Source organism: Meriones unguiculatus, chromosome 20, assembly GCF_030254825.1.
Source record: "Meriones unguiculatus strain TT.TT164.6M chromosome 20, Bangor_MerUng_6.1, whole genome shotgun sequence".
NCBI classification, from domain to species: domain Eukaryota; kingdom Metazoa; phylum Chordata; class Mammalia; order Rodentia; family Muridae; genus Meriones; species Meriones unguiculatus.
In genome coordinates, this window is record NC_083367.1 from 30628366 (window position 1) to 30643863 (window position 15498).

General features: G+C 39.9%; 1 long non-coding RNA gene across 1 annotated transcript in view; it reads right to left on the reverse strand.

The window, feature by feature from the left end:
* LOC132649519 (uncharacterized) overlaps positions 1–15498 on the reverse strand; it is a 70433-nt gene that overhangs the window by 19921 nt on the left and 35014 nt on the right. The window contains exon 2 of the long non-coding RNA XR_009587988.1: positions 5508–5596. This is a non-coding gene — a long non-coding RNA (uncharacterized LOC132649519). The remainder of the gene's footprint in view (positions 1–5507; positions 5597–15498) is intronic.

Below are 15498 nucleotides of genomic sequence, written 5' to 3' on the forward strand. Positions count from 1 at the left end.
TTTATGTTGAAAATCCCAAATTAAGACGTGCTTAGTTTTATCATCAGGCGATTTACTGACATTTTTGATTTCTAGGTCATACTAGAATTGGGGCAGTGCATGTTGTTTCTCGATCTTGACTTACATGCCTTGACTCTAGCCCACAAATCAATATGGTCCACTCAGGAGCTGGGACCTTGGGACTTATGATGTGTAGGACCAGCATGCAGCAGCAGGTCAATATATTAACAATGCATTTCCAGCTCTTGAACCCTGTCAGGAATATAGAGTGAGTGCGCCTGTTTCATGCTTTGTGAGCTGGAGAAGATACGGATTTGAACATCTTCTGAGGCCTCCCCTGGCTCTACACTCAGACATGCTTCTCCAAGTAGTTGTGATCCATTTAGGCTTGCAAAAGAAATTCATTACGTACTAGTAAGTCAAAATAAAAGGCATATCATTACTTGATTTCTTAATGGTGATTGGCATGCAGTAGACATTCAAAAAATGTATTTCTAGATTAAATTGGTAATTGTCCAAATAAAACTCCGAGAAGGGAAACTAACTTCTAAAGCTTATCTCCCCAGTAAATAAGCAGAAAAGCAGTCCTCATTCGCTCTGTATTCTCTGTGTACATGTTCCGTATTTTTGACACTTGCTTGTCTCTGTGCTTTGAATTAGTATAGCGGGTGCAGGGGTGTGGAAGCCTGCCACATTTGGGCTTGTTGAATATAGCAAACTGCTTTGAGTTCAGCATAACCCAGCATGTTTGGCAAAGCCTTTTCCCGTCAATGCTTTAAGAACATGTGGACTGAGATGGAAATTTAATCTGCATGTTCATTTACACGTAACTCATCAAAACATTTTAAAGAGCTCTTTGAAGTCTGCAGGGTTTTTCAATCTCTCTCATGGAAACTTTTCAAGCATTTTTGGGGTTTTCATGGAAAGCTGTGTTTGGCAAAGAGCAGGCATAGTAGATATTGGATGCTTACTGCACTCCTCCAGTTTTTCTTTTGCTTCATTTGTTTTTGAGAGACGCTCTCACTCTGAAACACAGATTGGCCTGAAACATACTATGGAACCCAGGATGAGTTTGAGCTCCCAGAAGTCCTCTGCCCTCAGTCTCACAAAAAACTGTGCTCATAGGCACGACATACTCACTATTCTGTATTGATTTAAATATCACATCCTCTGCTTGCACTGGTTTTGTTGCTGCTTCTTTCATTTCTAAATTGCAACTGCTTCTTTCATTTCTAAATTGATGCTGTTCATTAAACTTTATGGGAAAAGCACAAATTAAAAATTGAAAAGAACTAGAATACTGTTGCTTCTACTGGAAAAAAAAGATGCTTATGGTAAGTCTTTGACAGTGTTTTTTGAGGAGGATAATGGTGCCTTGGGCAATTAAAACTTGGAAAAGATTGTGTAATGGGGAGGTGGTCCATTTGACTTGAGAATAGTTAGTGGCTCTCTGTTAGCTGGCAAAGCTTAGTTTGTCAGAAACATTTGCTGAGTTCCAGTTCGATCCAGTGTTGGCAAGAAATGGCCTGGTACATCTGAATCTTTGGTGTGGATATTTTAGCAGTAGTGAAGGGATGATATGAGGAAAACAAATTTTGATGATGGTTAGAGATTCCGTCTGATGAGATTTACAGATTTATAGATCTGGAAATACTTCAAGCAGCTCAGCAAGGCAAGAGAAATGATTGGTTGTCTTATGTGAGGATGGTAGTGATAGCAAAAATGGAACAGAACAGCTTTGGAATGAGAGAGAAATGGTGAGCTTGGTTATAGACACACTGACCTGATGCATCAGTAGAGATATCATGAGAAGTGTTAGGCTTATGGTTATGGAGCTATAGAGAGCACTGCATGCTGAGTAAGCAGGTGACCGTTACCATATTTTAACCAGATGGTCTCAGGGGAGGAACAAGTAGGCTACTTGTGAAAGTTAGCAGATCAATTTGTAACTTCGGAGATGGCAATAAGCTAGAGAAAGGGTGTTAGGACCAAATTAAATAATGACAATGATGCACACAGCAGATTTTATGTGAAAGAGGTTTATTAGATGGAGATGGAGAGAGAGGAGATAGTGACACATGATAGGGGGAAGAGAGGGAGTGCCCCGACAGAGAAAGGGGAGAGGGCAAGAGCCAAGAGAGAGACAAAGTGATGGGTTGATCCTTTTAAGGAGCAACATAACCACACCTGCCAGGTGTGGCTACCTGGCAGGCGACACATGATACCATCATAGGTTGCTAGGCAACCCAGAAGCAGGCTGCCTAAATACTAACAAAGGGCACAGAACAGAAGGGGGTAAAGTCTTCTAGGTGGAAGAAATATAAACTTCCAGGTGGAGAAAAATGGGTGTTTTAGAGAATGGGACCTCTGAAGAGTGAAGATTGAGATGTGGTATTTCACAGGGTCAAATCGAAAGATGGGGTAGAAAACTAGGTGAAGACTAGACAGAATTTTGAAGATTAGAAAAGAGCTTTCTCTGAGATCATAAGGTTTCATTTCTGAAGACACTTGCAAGTATCTTCACCTGCAAATCCAAAACATGCTGGATTTAAACAGGAAATTTATTCTCTAATGGTTAGCTTTCATAACACTGGAAGGTGCAAGGCAAGCTGCTGGGGGAATAAAGCCATCAACTGTGCCATCTAGCTGACTACCTTATGAACTATCATAATATTGTATCTGGTATATTGGTTTGACTATTGTAGGGATAACCAATCACTTTCTGAATATATTTGAGGCCTATTCCACAAGTGTAGACTCTTGCCTGGTACTTTTAACCTGGCCAAGAATTTGTGCCTGAAGAAGCCTTAAGCCGGAAGAAAGAGGACCTACTACTGTTATTTTGTCAAAAGGACATGGTGTCAAATGACATGCGACATAAAAAATGTTGATCTTTATATTCATAAATTAGTGGTTTGATCAGTCTTCATCATATAAGCTTTTTGCAGCAGGCAACAGTTAGTACAGAGACTCATAACTCCTGAAAGTGTGCAGAATTAGTGAGAATAGAATACTTGGCCCTAAGTGGGACATCTAAATTATTCCCTCCCTTCCAAGGCTCAGTGATCATCAAGGATGTGGGTATAAAAAGAATGTAAGAGCCAGAGGCTGGTAAGTAGTGACACCGAACATTGTTGTCTGCATACGGCATGATTGTTGCACTCCTGAACTCAACTTCATCTGTGGTTACCTGTACAGGATTGGACCAGTTACCATTTTATTATCCATGAGAAGAAGATCATGGGGGCCAACCTTTCAATTCAGGTCTACAGGGAAAAAAATACAGTGAGATCAAAGCAGGTGTGGGATTATTCAGAAGTTTCAATGAGAAGAGTATGTATATGTATGTGTGTGCATGTGTGTGAAAACACTCCAAACTAAGAGTACATGCATGAAAGTTGTAAAATATTGAGTAAAAATTTTATAAGGGAAGAGAGCTTGTTCTGAGCACAGGCCAGGAGTAAATGAAGTAGGTAGTGTGTGGTGTAAATAGATGTGTATGTGTTAGCATGTATGTTTCAGGTTTCCCACAAAATGGTAGGTGATATGGTTGCTTGACAACTAGGAATAGGAGCCAGGCCTGGTGGAACACACCTTTAATCTCAGCACTCAGGAGGCAGAGGCAGGCAGCTCTCTGTGAGTTTGAGGTCAGCCTGGTCTTCAGAGTGAGTTCCAAGACAGCCAAGGCTGCTCAGAGAAACCCTGTCTCAAAACAAATAAACAACTAAACAACCCAAACGAAACAACAACCCAACTAGGAATACGTATGATTGATACATAGGGAAGACAAAGGAGAATATATATTATATATATATATATATATATATATATATGTGGTTAAACAACACATATATGAGACATTTATTCAGTGAAATAAATGGCAAACTGGCCTTGAATTAGTCATTTGCTACAACCCTTTCACACACACATACACATGCACACGCAAACACACACATGTCTATTTATATCTATCTATTCATCTACCTATCTATCTATCTATCTATCTATCTATCTATCATCCATGTCTGCTTATGTATGTATGTGTGTATGTGTGTATGTATGTATGTATGTATGTATGTATGTATGTATCTATCTATCTATCTATCTATCTATCTATCTATCTATCTATATTTTTCATGCATAGAGACAGGAATCCCCAAATTTTATCAAATTTGTAGAGGCTTCCCAGACTCCAAATTATTCAAAGCCATTGCTGCATCTCATCAAATGAATTAGCTTTTCTCTTGGTTCATTTTGCAGTTTGATATTCCTCACATCTTTCTGGCCAGTTAAGTTGCGTGCTCAGCTGGTAGAGATTTAGGACAGCTGAATACTTAGAGTTTATTCTTTTGTGTACACTTTGTTTTGGATATTATTAAATTATTTCTCATTGCTTCCTACTCAATAGCTTTATAAGAGTGGTAAGCTATTTGTGGGTGGTTGGGCAATGAGAAAACATTTTTTTTTTCAGTAGATAGCTGAATAAACCAGGTAATTTAATCATAGTCACCTGTTGTCCTGGTTAAATTACTTAAAGAAAAACTGTAAGACAAGAGTATGGGTGCATGGGCTTTATGGGGAAGCATTCACAGGAAACCTGAGAAGGAGCAAAGCAATGAGGAAGCGGAAGGGTTAAGCAAGGTTGTGATCACTGGCCTGGCTGTGGTGAGAGTGAGTGTGAGCTTGTAGTTTGACTATCAGTGTACAGTATCTGACCCCACCATGAGGTTAAAGAGCTAACATGTCAGTCAGCAACACAGCTTGAGTAGAGGGAAAGGCATGGATGTGATGGGGGTGATGGAGGTTGGGTAACCATCTAAGGCTTCCAAGCAAGCTGGCTCCAGTCAAACTAGGCCAAGTCTCCCGAGAATGTAACTGGTATAAGCTGTTCCCTCATCACTGGCAGCAGCTGGAGGAAAGGGCTTCTTGGCCAGAGAGGCACTCTAGAAGGGTCACCTACTGCCTTGTAATACTGAATCCATCGTAATTTCCCAGGTTAGTTTTAAAGGTGATCATATGCATTATATGTGCAAAGTTTTTAAAGTTCCGCACAGTAGCAAGGTGGCTCTCAGATAGGAGACCTGATGAAAGAAAGCTCATCTCATTTTAATGTCATCACTGGGTTTGCCTACCTGTCTGCTACCAAAAGCAAAGAGTTAGAAGAATCAAGTGTACCTCGGTGAAACCATGCATTTGGGTCCAGGGAATGCTAATCTCCTTGTGTCTGGCACGGCGAGTCAAACGTCAGCATGTACCAGGCTCACATAGAAGGCTTGTCAAATCACCGATTATCGCAAAAGTGAGTCCCAGCCCCTTCCTCCTCATCTAATGTGGCTGCTCGGCACCATGACTTTGTCCCCTTTTGGTGCTGCTGCTGAGATGTCACTAAAGCTGCACAGGACACCTAAGGCTGTCTTTTTCCCCCCTACAACCACATGTGACCATGCACACAAGCGTACACACGGCTGAACAAGGGTCCATCTCCCTATCGAGGTGTACCTACTTACGTTGGGTGAGGAGTGTGAATTCTAAGTGAGCATTGGAAGAAACAACTGCAAAACGATGCCTCCGGGTAAAATGAAGATCTAGGTTAGTCCTGGAAAATATAAATGCAATGAGATATAAATGCCACAGACAAAAATCACTAAAAAAATAAAATAAAATAAATGTGAGGCGTTGCTTTGGAGTGAGTTCCTGCGCTGGGCTCCAGCACAGGAGACCAAACAAGAATGGAGGCCCTAGTGTGGGGGGGCGGGGCAGGGCTGGGTGGTGGTGGCAGCAAGTATCAAAGTGAACTTAGAAATGAGCTGATTATCCAACGCTCAGAGGACTCACATCAACCAATCCAAAGGGCCTCAGTCAGCCCGAGCCTGGCTGCTAAAGAAGTCTTTGCTTTACCTTTAAAGGGAAAGACACTTGGTGGTCCCTAATCTGCTTTTTATAACACTGTTTCCTTGTCCATTCAGGCTGCCCGGCAGAATCAATTCTTCTGTGCCGTGAGGAGTCCTTCCTGTTTTCAGAGAGTGCTTGCTGCCTGGTTAATGCCTTTGTTGTGAAAGTCATTAGGTGCTTGAATTTCAGCTTGTTGAAATTTTTATTCCTTGATGCATTGCTTGCTAGCATGGAAATTTAAAAAAGAGAGAGTAGAGAGGAGATGGCAAAAACTCATTTTAATTTATTTTACTTAGTTCAATAGCCTAAAATAAATTCTCTTTTACATGTAACCAACATAAAGTTCTTGGGGATTTTTTTTTTTTTTGTCATTCATTGTTGTTAGAGATGGTGCTAGGAAGTGTGACAAACAGGACTGCCAGGGTGTTTGCACATTTGTGAGTAGTAGGTGTGATAATAGGCAGAGCAGGGGACTGACTGCATTTGACACTGTCCATTAGTTTTTCAGCAGGCTAATTTAGTCAGAAGTGTGATTATTATTATATATATATATTTTTTACTGCCTCAGTTCTTCAAGTTATATTTAGTAGGTGAAAGACCCCAAAGGCTTAACGCTACGCAAAGGAAATGAAAGAGCCTGCCAAGGCAGCACGTATCTGCCTGAGGAGGGCCAAGAAGTAGAGGTGCTTTTCAAAACATCTTAGGCTTTTGATCAATTTGAGTCTGGCGCACTCATCATGGAGGACATGATGTTTCCCGGTGATTGCCAATGTTGGTTCAATCCATTAGTTTCAGTGGGAGATAAGACCCTCTGCACTTCACAGTAGACCTTCAGCAGCTTGGGCCTGGGGAAGGAAGCCCCGGGGCCTCCGGAGCATGTACAGGTCAGCAGGAGGTTGCTTCCAGTTAACCTGAGGTTAACAGAGAGGTTTAGCATCCTTTGTGCTGGCAGGCAGGGTACTAAAACTCATGTAATACAAAGCAAAAAGTTAATGAAAACCATTTGAATGACAAGGTTGAGTCCATTTGTATTGTTTGTGTGTATATGGTTTCAAACTAACCACTCTTTCTTAAACAACCAACAAAGGGGCTCATCCCTGGAGTAGTCCAATTCTCCATCTTCCAAGAGTCAATGGCCACCTGTAGTTCATTGTCTAGGGTTGGGACCCTGCAAAAACCTCCCCCTTTTACATAAACATGCCCATTGATACTGCTGTTTGTTTAGGTCTTGTTTGTTATTTTGACTTGAATGGTGCGCAAAGTCTTTGCTAATTTTCTTCTTCTTCTTCTTCTTCTTCTTCTTCTTCTTCTCTCATCAACTGTAAATGCCAGAAAGTGCTACTGTTTGGACTGGCTTCTGGAGGCTTGAAAGAATTCTAGACAGTAGGTTTTCTGGAAATCACAAATGCATATTTCTCCTCCCTGACCTTTTACCAAAAGTGCCAGCATGAAAACAAAATGGAGAAAAGTTGTTACTTGACTTCTCCACGTTATGCCACGTGACCTCCACTTACTCCCCTGGAATCCTGCTACTGGTACCTGAGACCAGGAATGAGAGCTGGGTTCCACACCTCTGCTTTATTTTAGGTTGTATATAAGAACTCGACAGAGCCCACTGCCTCCTGGCTGAGCCACTGAGGCACAGAATGATGTACTAGTTTATGTTTGCAAAAACGAAGGCAAAGCCACCAAATGGTTTTTGAGCATCGTATGATTCGCAGAATGTAATTTTGTGGCCTAGAAGTTCAAAACTTTGTACTCAAACTTGGCTGCATTTTAAAGACTTCTGAGGGCAAAGGGCATGTTAATGTTCAGGAATCACCCTATAGAGACTGTGATCCCATCCATCTAGAGTGGGGCCCTGAGCATTGAACATTGAGAGGATTATGACATAAGGTCAAGGACTAATGCAAAGTCAATTTGGGGGGGGGGGAAAGGCGGGGAAGTAGGCTTTTAAATGTACATCAATCTTGATATTAATGCACATATGCAGACGTTAACCACAGACACAAATTAGGGTATGCCGATGCCGACAGACACTTATGTTGTATAACCTATACAACCTCATGCTTTTACTACTCCTCCCAGACTAGTTTCCATGGATTTTATCAAGAGCCTCTTTCCCAAAGAAGCTTCATCATCTTGCATTCCCATCAGTAGACCTGTGAGAATTCCGATTCTCCCATGTTCTTATCCTTGCTGTTTGTCTTTCTAGGGTTAGCTTGCACAATCAGGATGTCATGGAGCCTTGTTGCTTTAATTTTCATTTCCCTATCAACACGACAGTATCTTTTTCACCCAGAATTTCTAACCTTTTGCCCCTCCCTACCTCATACATTTTATTTATTCTCTTAAAAATTTTTATTATTGAAAAGTTCAGACACGTGTACAAAGAAATGTGATCATGTGTTCTAGTGTGCTTCTGATAAAACACTGACCAAAAGCAACTCTGGGAGGAAAGGGTATGTTCCATCTTGCACTGCTCTCATGGAAAGAAGCCGGGTCAGGAACTCAAGGCTGGAACCCGCAGGCAGGAACTAAAACAGAGACCACGGAGGAGTGTGTCTTACTGGCTCGTTTCCTTTGACGTGCTCAGCTAGCTTCCTTATCCAGCCCAGGCCCACTTGCCAGGGATAACATTGCCTATTATGGGCTGGGCTCTTCCACATCAGTGAACAATCAATAAATGCCCCCACAGATATGTGTACAGGCCGATCTGATGGGGAAAATGCCTCAATTGAGGTCAACCTCCTTCCAGATTGTATAGAGTTGGCAACTGAAGCTATGACATACATCCCCAATTCCCCCTTCCAATGGTATCCATAACTCTCAACATATCCCAAAACAACTCCATGGGTTGTTTTTTTTTTTCAATTATATAACCTGCTAAGTCCAGTTACTTGCCCACGTGAGGTCACCCACTGGCGCATGGGACCTCATCAGTGGCCATATCATAAGAAAGCATGCTTTCTTCCCTCACATGCAGGAACCACCAAAAGTCCCTTAGTGAGGGATGGGGCCTGGTGACCTTCTGCCCCAGCCCACCAGTGTCCCACTGCTGCTGTGACCTCATGTCTTTGATAGCCATGCCACGTCCAGAAGACAGAATTTCATAGTTCCCCTCTCCATTCTCTGCCTTTTACATCCTTTCTGAATTCTCCTTCACTGTCTTTCCTGAGTCTTGGTTGAAAGTGGTGGTGGTGGTGGGGGGTGCACAGCTGATATTAAGTGTTTCGCTTAGGGCTGAGCATTTACTCTCTTATTCTAAGCACTCTGACCAGCTGGGAATCTCTTCATTGATTTCTGTCCATTGGGGGATTGGAGATTTTCTCCAGCTAATGCTGAGAGCAGCCTAGTACTGTTTTAAGGACTGGTTCATTTGCCATTTTCTAACATTGGGTTGTTTGGTTTCTTAGTGTTGATTTACACACACATATATACCTCACCAAATATATATTACACAAGTATATGTGTATATCATATGCCATTTGTGTATTTCTTTGGTGATTTCCAAATCCCTTTCAAGAAGGGGCTTCCCTGGAAACAAAAGACATGTTGCAATATGCAAATTAACAGCATCCAGTTGAGCATTAAGTGCTTGAAGGACAGCAAAGCATTTCATGGTGGTAAGGACCATTCTGTCTTTCCTCCCCTTTGGGAAACTATGTTACTCAGAATCAAGTATTTTTTTTTCCTTAACTTTAAGGCTATGGATTAACATAACCCTATTTAAAGAGATCTGTATGGGTAACACATGCTATACAATTTTAACAAAGTTCTTTATTTACTTTTAGGTGTATGAGTATCTTGTGTATGTGAGTGTACCATGTGTGTTCAGTACCTGCAGAAGCCAGGAGAGGGTGATAGAGCCCCTGGACCTGAATTTACAGATGGTTCAAGTCATTGTGTGGATACTGGAGATACAAGCCAGGTCCTCTACAAGAGCAACAAGTGGTCTTAACCACTGAACCAGCTCTCCAGGCCTCAAAAGTACTTAATGTTATTTTAGAAAATGAAAATTTGCACTCTGCCCAAAGTTTGGCTATGAGTCTCAGCATCTCCTTTGATACCCTGATGGGTAGAATCTATCAGAGGCCCCCTGTGGAAGGCTCCTGTCCTGTTCCTTGTCTTCTCCTACTTCTGATGTCTACCGTGTTTGTCCTTTTGAGTGAGGTTTCAGCCTCTTCCCTAGGGTCCTCCTTCTTGTTTAGCTTCTTTAGGACTATAGATTGTAGTATGTTTATCCTATATTATATGGCTAATATCCACTTATAAGTAAGTACATACCATATGTGTCTTTCTGCTTCTGGGTTACCTCACTCAGAATGATCTATTCCAGTTCCCATCAGTTGCATGCAAATATCATGATTTCCTAGCTTTTCCCTAGGGTGCTTAGTTTCCAAGTGTTTTCCCTTGTAAGGGGAGCAGGGGCTGTCTATGACATAAACTCAGTGGCTGGCTCTTTAATCACCTCCTCCTGGAGGATGCAGCCTTGCCAGGCACAGAGGAAGATGATGCAGCCAGCCCTGATGAGACCTAATAGGCTTGGGTCAGATAGAAGGGGAGGAGGTCCTCCTCTATCAGTGGACTAGAGGAGGGGCATAGGTGGGTGGGACTGGGAGATGAGGGAGGGGGCTACAACCAGGATACAAAGTGAATAAATTGTAAAAAAAAAAAAAAAAAAAAAGTAATTTAAAAAAAAGTAAGACAATGAAAATTTGGTTGTTTCTCCCAAAATGTTAAAAATCAGAAAATGCTTGCTTCCAAGTTATTAGCAATCTGTTCAGAGTATAAAGTTAATCTTTCCACTAAACAATTTTTCTAGATAATTTTAAGTAACATACACACAATTTTAAATGATCTAGTGTCTATTTACTACATGAAGAATAAGAAAGTACATTGTCACAGGGTAGACTAATGATCTCTGAGAACAACTTAAAGAAATTAAAATCGATTAACCAGTTTGCTAAGTTGTCTTATGCATCACATAGTCTTTTGGTGTAAATGTCTTTGGTTAAGAATAGCATGCTGAGTTAATCAGTGTAGACCCATGGATGCTGATTTGGTAGCTGACTCAGCCACAGAGGCATTGGTCACAGTGACTCCTGTAAACTGTGAGGAAAGATCATTGCATGAGACAAGCTAATGTCCCCTGCACCATGTGGCCTGTGATGTCAGTACTTTGAGTTAAACTTCATTTTATTTTCAGATATTACAGACAATATCCAGCAGGTCACCGGGACCTTGGTAGATTGCCCAGACAGTCATCACTATGCTGTGGGCTGTCAGCTAACCAAATCCAGAACTTCCACCCAGTGAACCACAGAAGTTCCTCAGTTTTCGACCCACTCTCCTGTGCCCACCACAGATCATTCTGTTTCTTTTCCTTTCACCCTCCCCCCCATCCCAATTGTGCCATTATCCTTGAATATCAGAACCTCAAGTAGCAGCTTCTTGCCTTTGGCAGCCACGTGACTGAAGGCTCTCAAGATGGCAAAAGAGGAACTATTTTTTTTTAAATATAAGATTTACATGTTGGATATTGTTTGGATAATAAATTATTTGGATAATAAATTGAACTACCCAAATCTTAACCTTTCTCTGTAACTACAACCCTCCATGGAGGACTCACTAATTCCCAGGTACCTCACATCCTGTCTTTAATTTTTACAACAGTCTTTTCAACTAGGTCTTTTTCCACTCATTTTGTAGATGGTAAAATTAAAGTTGTTTGCCCAGATTATACAGTCAGAACTTGACTTTAGTTGTAGTATTAGTATTTTTTAGTAATTTTTTTTCTCTAAGATGTGTGCTAGAATGTGGGAAAATGGTGAAAACAACATTATCCTTAATAAAGTTTGAAATTAGTTTATGATACAGCAATGAAGAGAGTAATTATTTTCACTTCTGTATACAAGGATATGAGGAGATACACATTTTTTTTTTTTAGGCTGTAAGCTTCAGAACCTCATGAAAAATCAAGTATTTTGACTTCTATTATTTCTCCTTTGTTCATTTGCTAATAAGGTAAACTTTGTCACTTCTGTACAGGAGTTTCCCAAACTGACTGTTACTTTTATCTTTAATTTCCTAAATTAATTGAGTATCCTTTTTTCTAAAACTGGTGCTTTGTGAGTTTTGAAATTTCACAAGCAAAGAACATTTCATAATAGAGATAGAAAAATGGTCATTCTGACATATACAGACATCCTGTTCAGACACACAGAAAGAAAATTCCTAAAGATGAGCAAGAGCTTTCTGTGAAGTAGACTTCGGAACTTGGAAGAAAGCAACAAGCTAGTTATAATGTAGTTTAGTATTTTTTAGTAATTTTTGTTACAGTTGTTGTTTTTTTTTAATTAAAAGAGTCCCTCCAGTGTTCCCAACATGCTAGACCTCATAAATCAAATTGACATACCAGATATTTACAGAACATCTCACCCAAACAAAAAAGAACATACCTTCTTCTCAGAAATTCATGGAACCTTCTCCGACTGACCCCATGCTTGGATACAAAGCAAGTTTCAAATGATTCAAGACATTTGAAATAACACCCTGCATCCTATGTGACCACCATGGATCAAAGCTGGATATCAATGATAGAAACAACAGAAAGCTTACAGACTTGTAGAAACAACTCACTACTGAATGTAAAACGGGCCAAGAAAGAAATTAAACACTAGAGGCCTCAGGTGGCTCAGTTGGTAAAGAACTTTCAAGCTTTTAAGAACTGAATGAAACTGGAAACAATGTCCACGTATCTACATGGCCTGGTGAAAGTAGTTCTGAGAGGCAAGTTCATAGCACTGAATGTCTACATTAAGGAAAAAAAGGAGAGACCTACGAGTAACTTAAAAGCACACCTGAGAACTCTAGAACAAAAAGAAGAAAGAAGAAACACTCAGAAGGAGTAGATATACTAAAACTGAGGGCTGAAATCAACATAATACAATAACAATAAGTCAGTACAGAGACTTAGCAAAATAAAGAGCTGGTTCTTTGAAAAAAGCAATAAAGGTGATAAACCCTTAGCCAAATGAACAAAAAGATGAAGAGAGAAGTTCCAAATTAGCAAAAGGGGGACAATTACAACAGACACCAAGGAAATCAAGAGTCATAAGGACATTTTTCAAAAATCTGTACTCCACTAAATTGGAAACCTAAAATAAATGAATGTAATTCCTGACACATACCCAACCAAAGTAAAATCAAGATCATATAAATAGTTTAAACAGTTCTATAACCCCTATCAAAATGGAAGCAATAATTATGCTTACCAACCCGAAAAAGCCCAGGGCAGACAACTTTAGAGCAGAATTCTACCAGAATTTCAAAGAAGAGTTAATGCCAATACTCCTCATATTATTCCACAAAATAGAAACAGGTGAAACATTGCCCAATTCATTTTACTGGGTCACAGTTACTCTGATACCCAAACCACATAAAGACCCAACAAAGAAAGAGAATAACAGACCAATTTCCTTTATGAACATAGATGCAAAATTTCCCATAAAAATACTTGCAAACTGAATCCAAGAACATATAAAAAATATCATCCACCATTGTCAAGTAGGCTTCATCCCACAGATACAGGGATGGTTCAACATTTATAAATAAATAAATGCAACCCACCATATAAAAAAACTGAAAGGCAAAAAATCAAACAAACAAACAAACAAAAAACCCCACATGATCATCTTATTAGATGCAGAAAAGAAATGCCTTTGACAAAATCCAATAACCTTTCATGATAAAAGTTCTGGAGAAACTAGGCATACAAAACACATACCTCAACATAACAGAGGTGTTTTACAGCAGGCCCAGAGCCAACATCAACCTAAATGGAGAGAACCGAAAGCATTTTCAGTAAAACAGGAGCAAAAAGAATATATCCACTTTCTTCATACCTATTCACTTTTGTACTTGAAGTCTTGGAAAAATAAGACAACTGAAGGAGAACAAGGGGATTCAAATAGAAAGGAAGAAGTCTGTATTTGCAGATGATATGATCGTATATGTCTTAGTTGGATTTTCTATGGCTGCAACAAAACATCATGACCAAGAACCAAGTTGATGAGGACAGGAACTCAAACAAGGCAGGAACCTGGAAGCAGGAACTGATGCAGACGCCATGGAGGGGTGCTGCCTACTGACTTGCTGATCCTGCTTTCTTATAGAACCAAGGACTACCAGCCCAGGGGTGGTACCTCCCACAATGAGTTGGGCTTCCCTTCATCAATCACTAAGGAAAATGCCTCACAGCTGGACCTTATAGAGGCATTTTTTTTTCAATTAAGATTACCTTTTTTTAAGATAACTATCTTTTGTCTATTAAATTAACATAAGACTAGCCAGCCCAGTACACATAAGTGACCCTAAAAACTCCACCTGGAAACGTCTACATCTGATAAACACTTTCAACAATGTAGCAAGATAGAAAATTAACATGCAAAAATAAATGACAAACACTGAGAATAAAATCATGGAAAAATACCTTTTACAATAGCCTCCTCCACTAAAATATTTTAAACTAACACTAACCAACCAAATGAAAGACTTATATAATAAAAACTTGACGGTATTAAAGAAAAAACTGAAGAAGATAGAGGATGGAGAGATCTCCCACACTTATGGACTGGTAGTATTAATGTAGTGAAAATGGCCATCATATTAGAAGTAATCAATTGGTTCAAAGCAATACCCATCAAACTTTAAACACAATTCTTCCAGAACTTTAAAGTATAGCTTTCAGCTTCATATGGAAACACACACACACACACACATAAATGTCCACACACACAATAACTAAAAAAATTTTGAATAATAAAAGAAATGTTAGAAGTGTCATCATCCCCCATTTCAAACTGTACTACAGAGCTAAAGTAACACAAACAGCATGGTATTGCCATAAATACAGACACTTCAATCTCTTTTTCACATTGATCTTAATCTAACTGAGGACCCAGACATAAAGCCACATACCTTTGGACACCTTATTTTTGACAAAGAAATCAGAAATACACACTGGGGGTGGGGGTGGGGTGGGGGAGAAAGCATCTTTAACAAATGGTGCTGGTCAAACTTATGTCTGCTTGTAGAAAAATGCAAATAGACCCATACTTATCACTCCACACAAAACTGAACTCCAAAAGGATCAAGGCCTAGAACACGAGGCCAGATGCACTGAAGCTCATAGAAGAGAAGTAGGAAAAAGCCTCAACTCATCAGCACAGGAAAAGGATTTCTGAACAGAACACCTATATCATAGGAAGGAAAAACGAGTAATGAATGGGACCCCATGAAACTGAACGGCTTCATAGAGCAAAGAACAACATCACTCAGACAAAGCAGCACCCTAAAAAATTGGAAAAGATTTTTTTTTTTACCAACTACACATCTGATAGAGTGTTAGTACCTAAAATTTACAAATAATTTTATAAAACAAATAACCCAATAAAAAATTGAGGAACAGCTCTAAACAGGGTTCTCAAAAAACAAAACTCAAATGGCTGAGAAACATTTCAAGAGGTGTTCAAAATTCCATGGAAATGCGAATTAAAACCACTTTGATATTTTGTCATACACCAGTCAGAATGGTCAAAATGA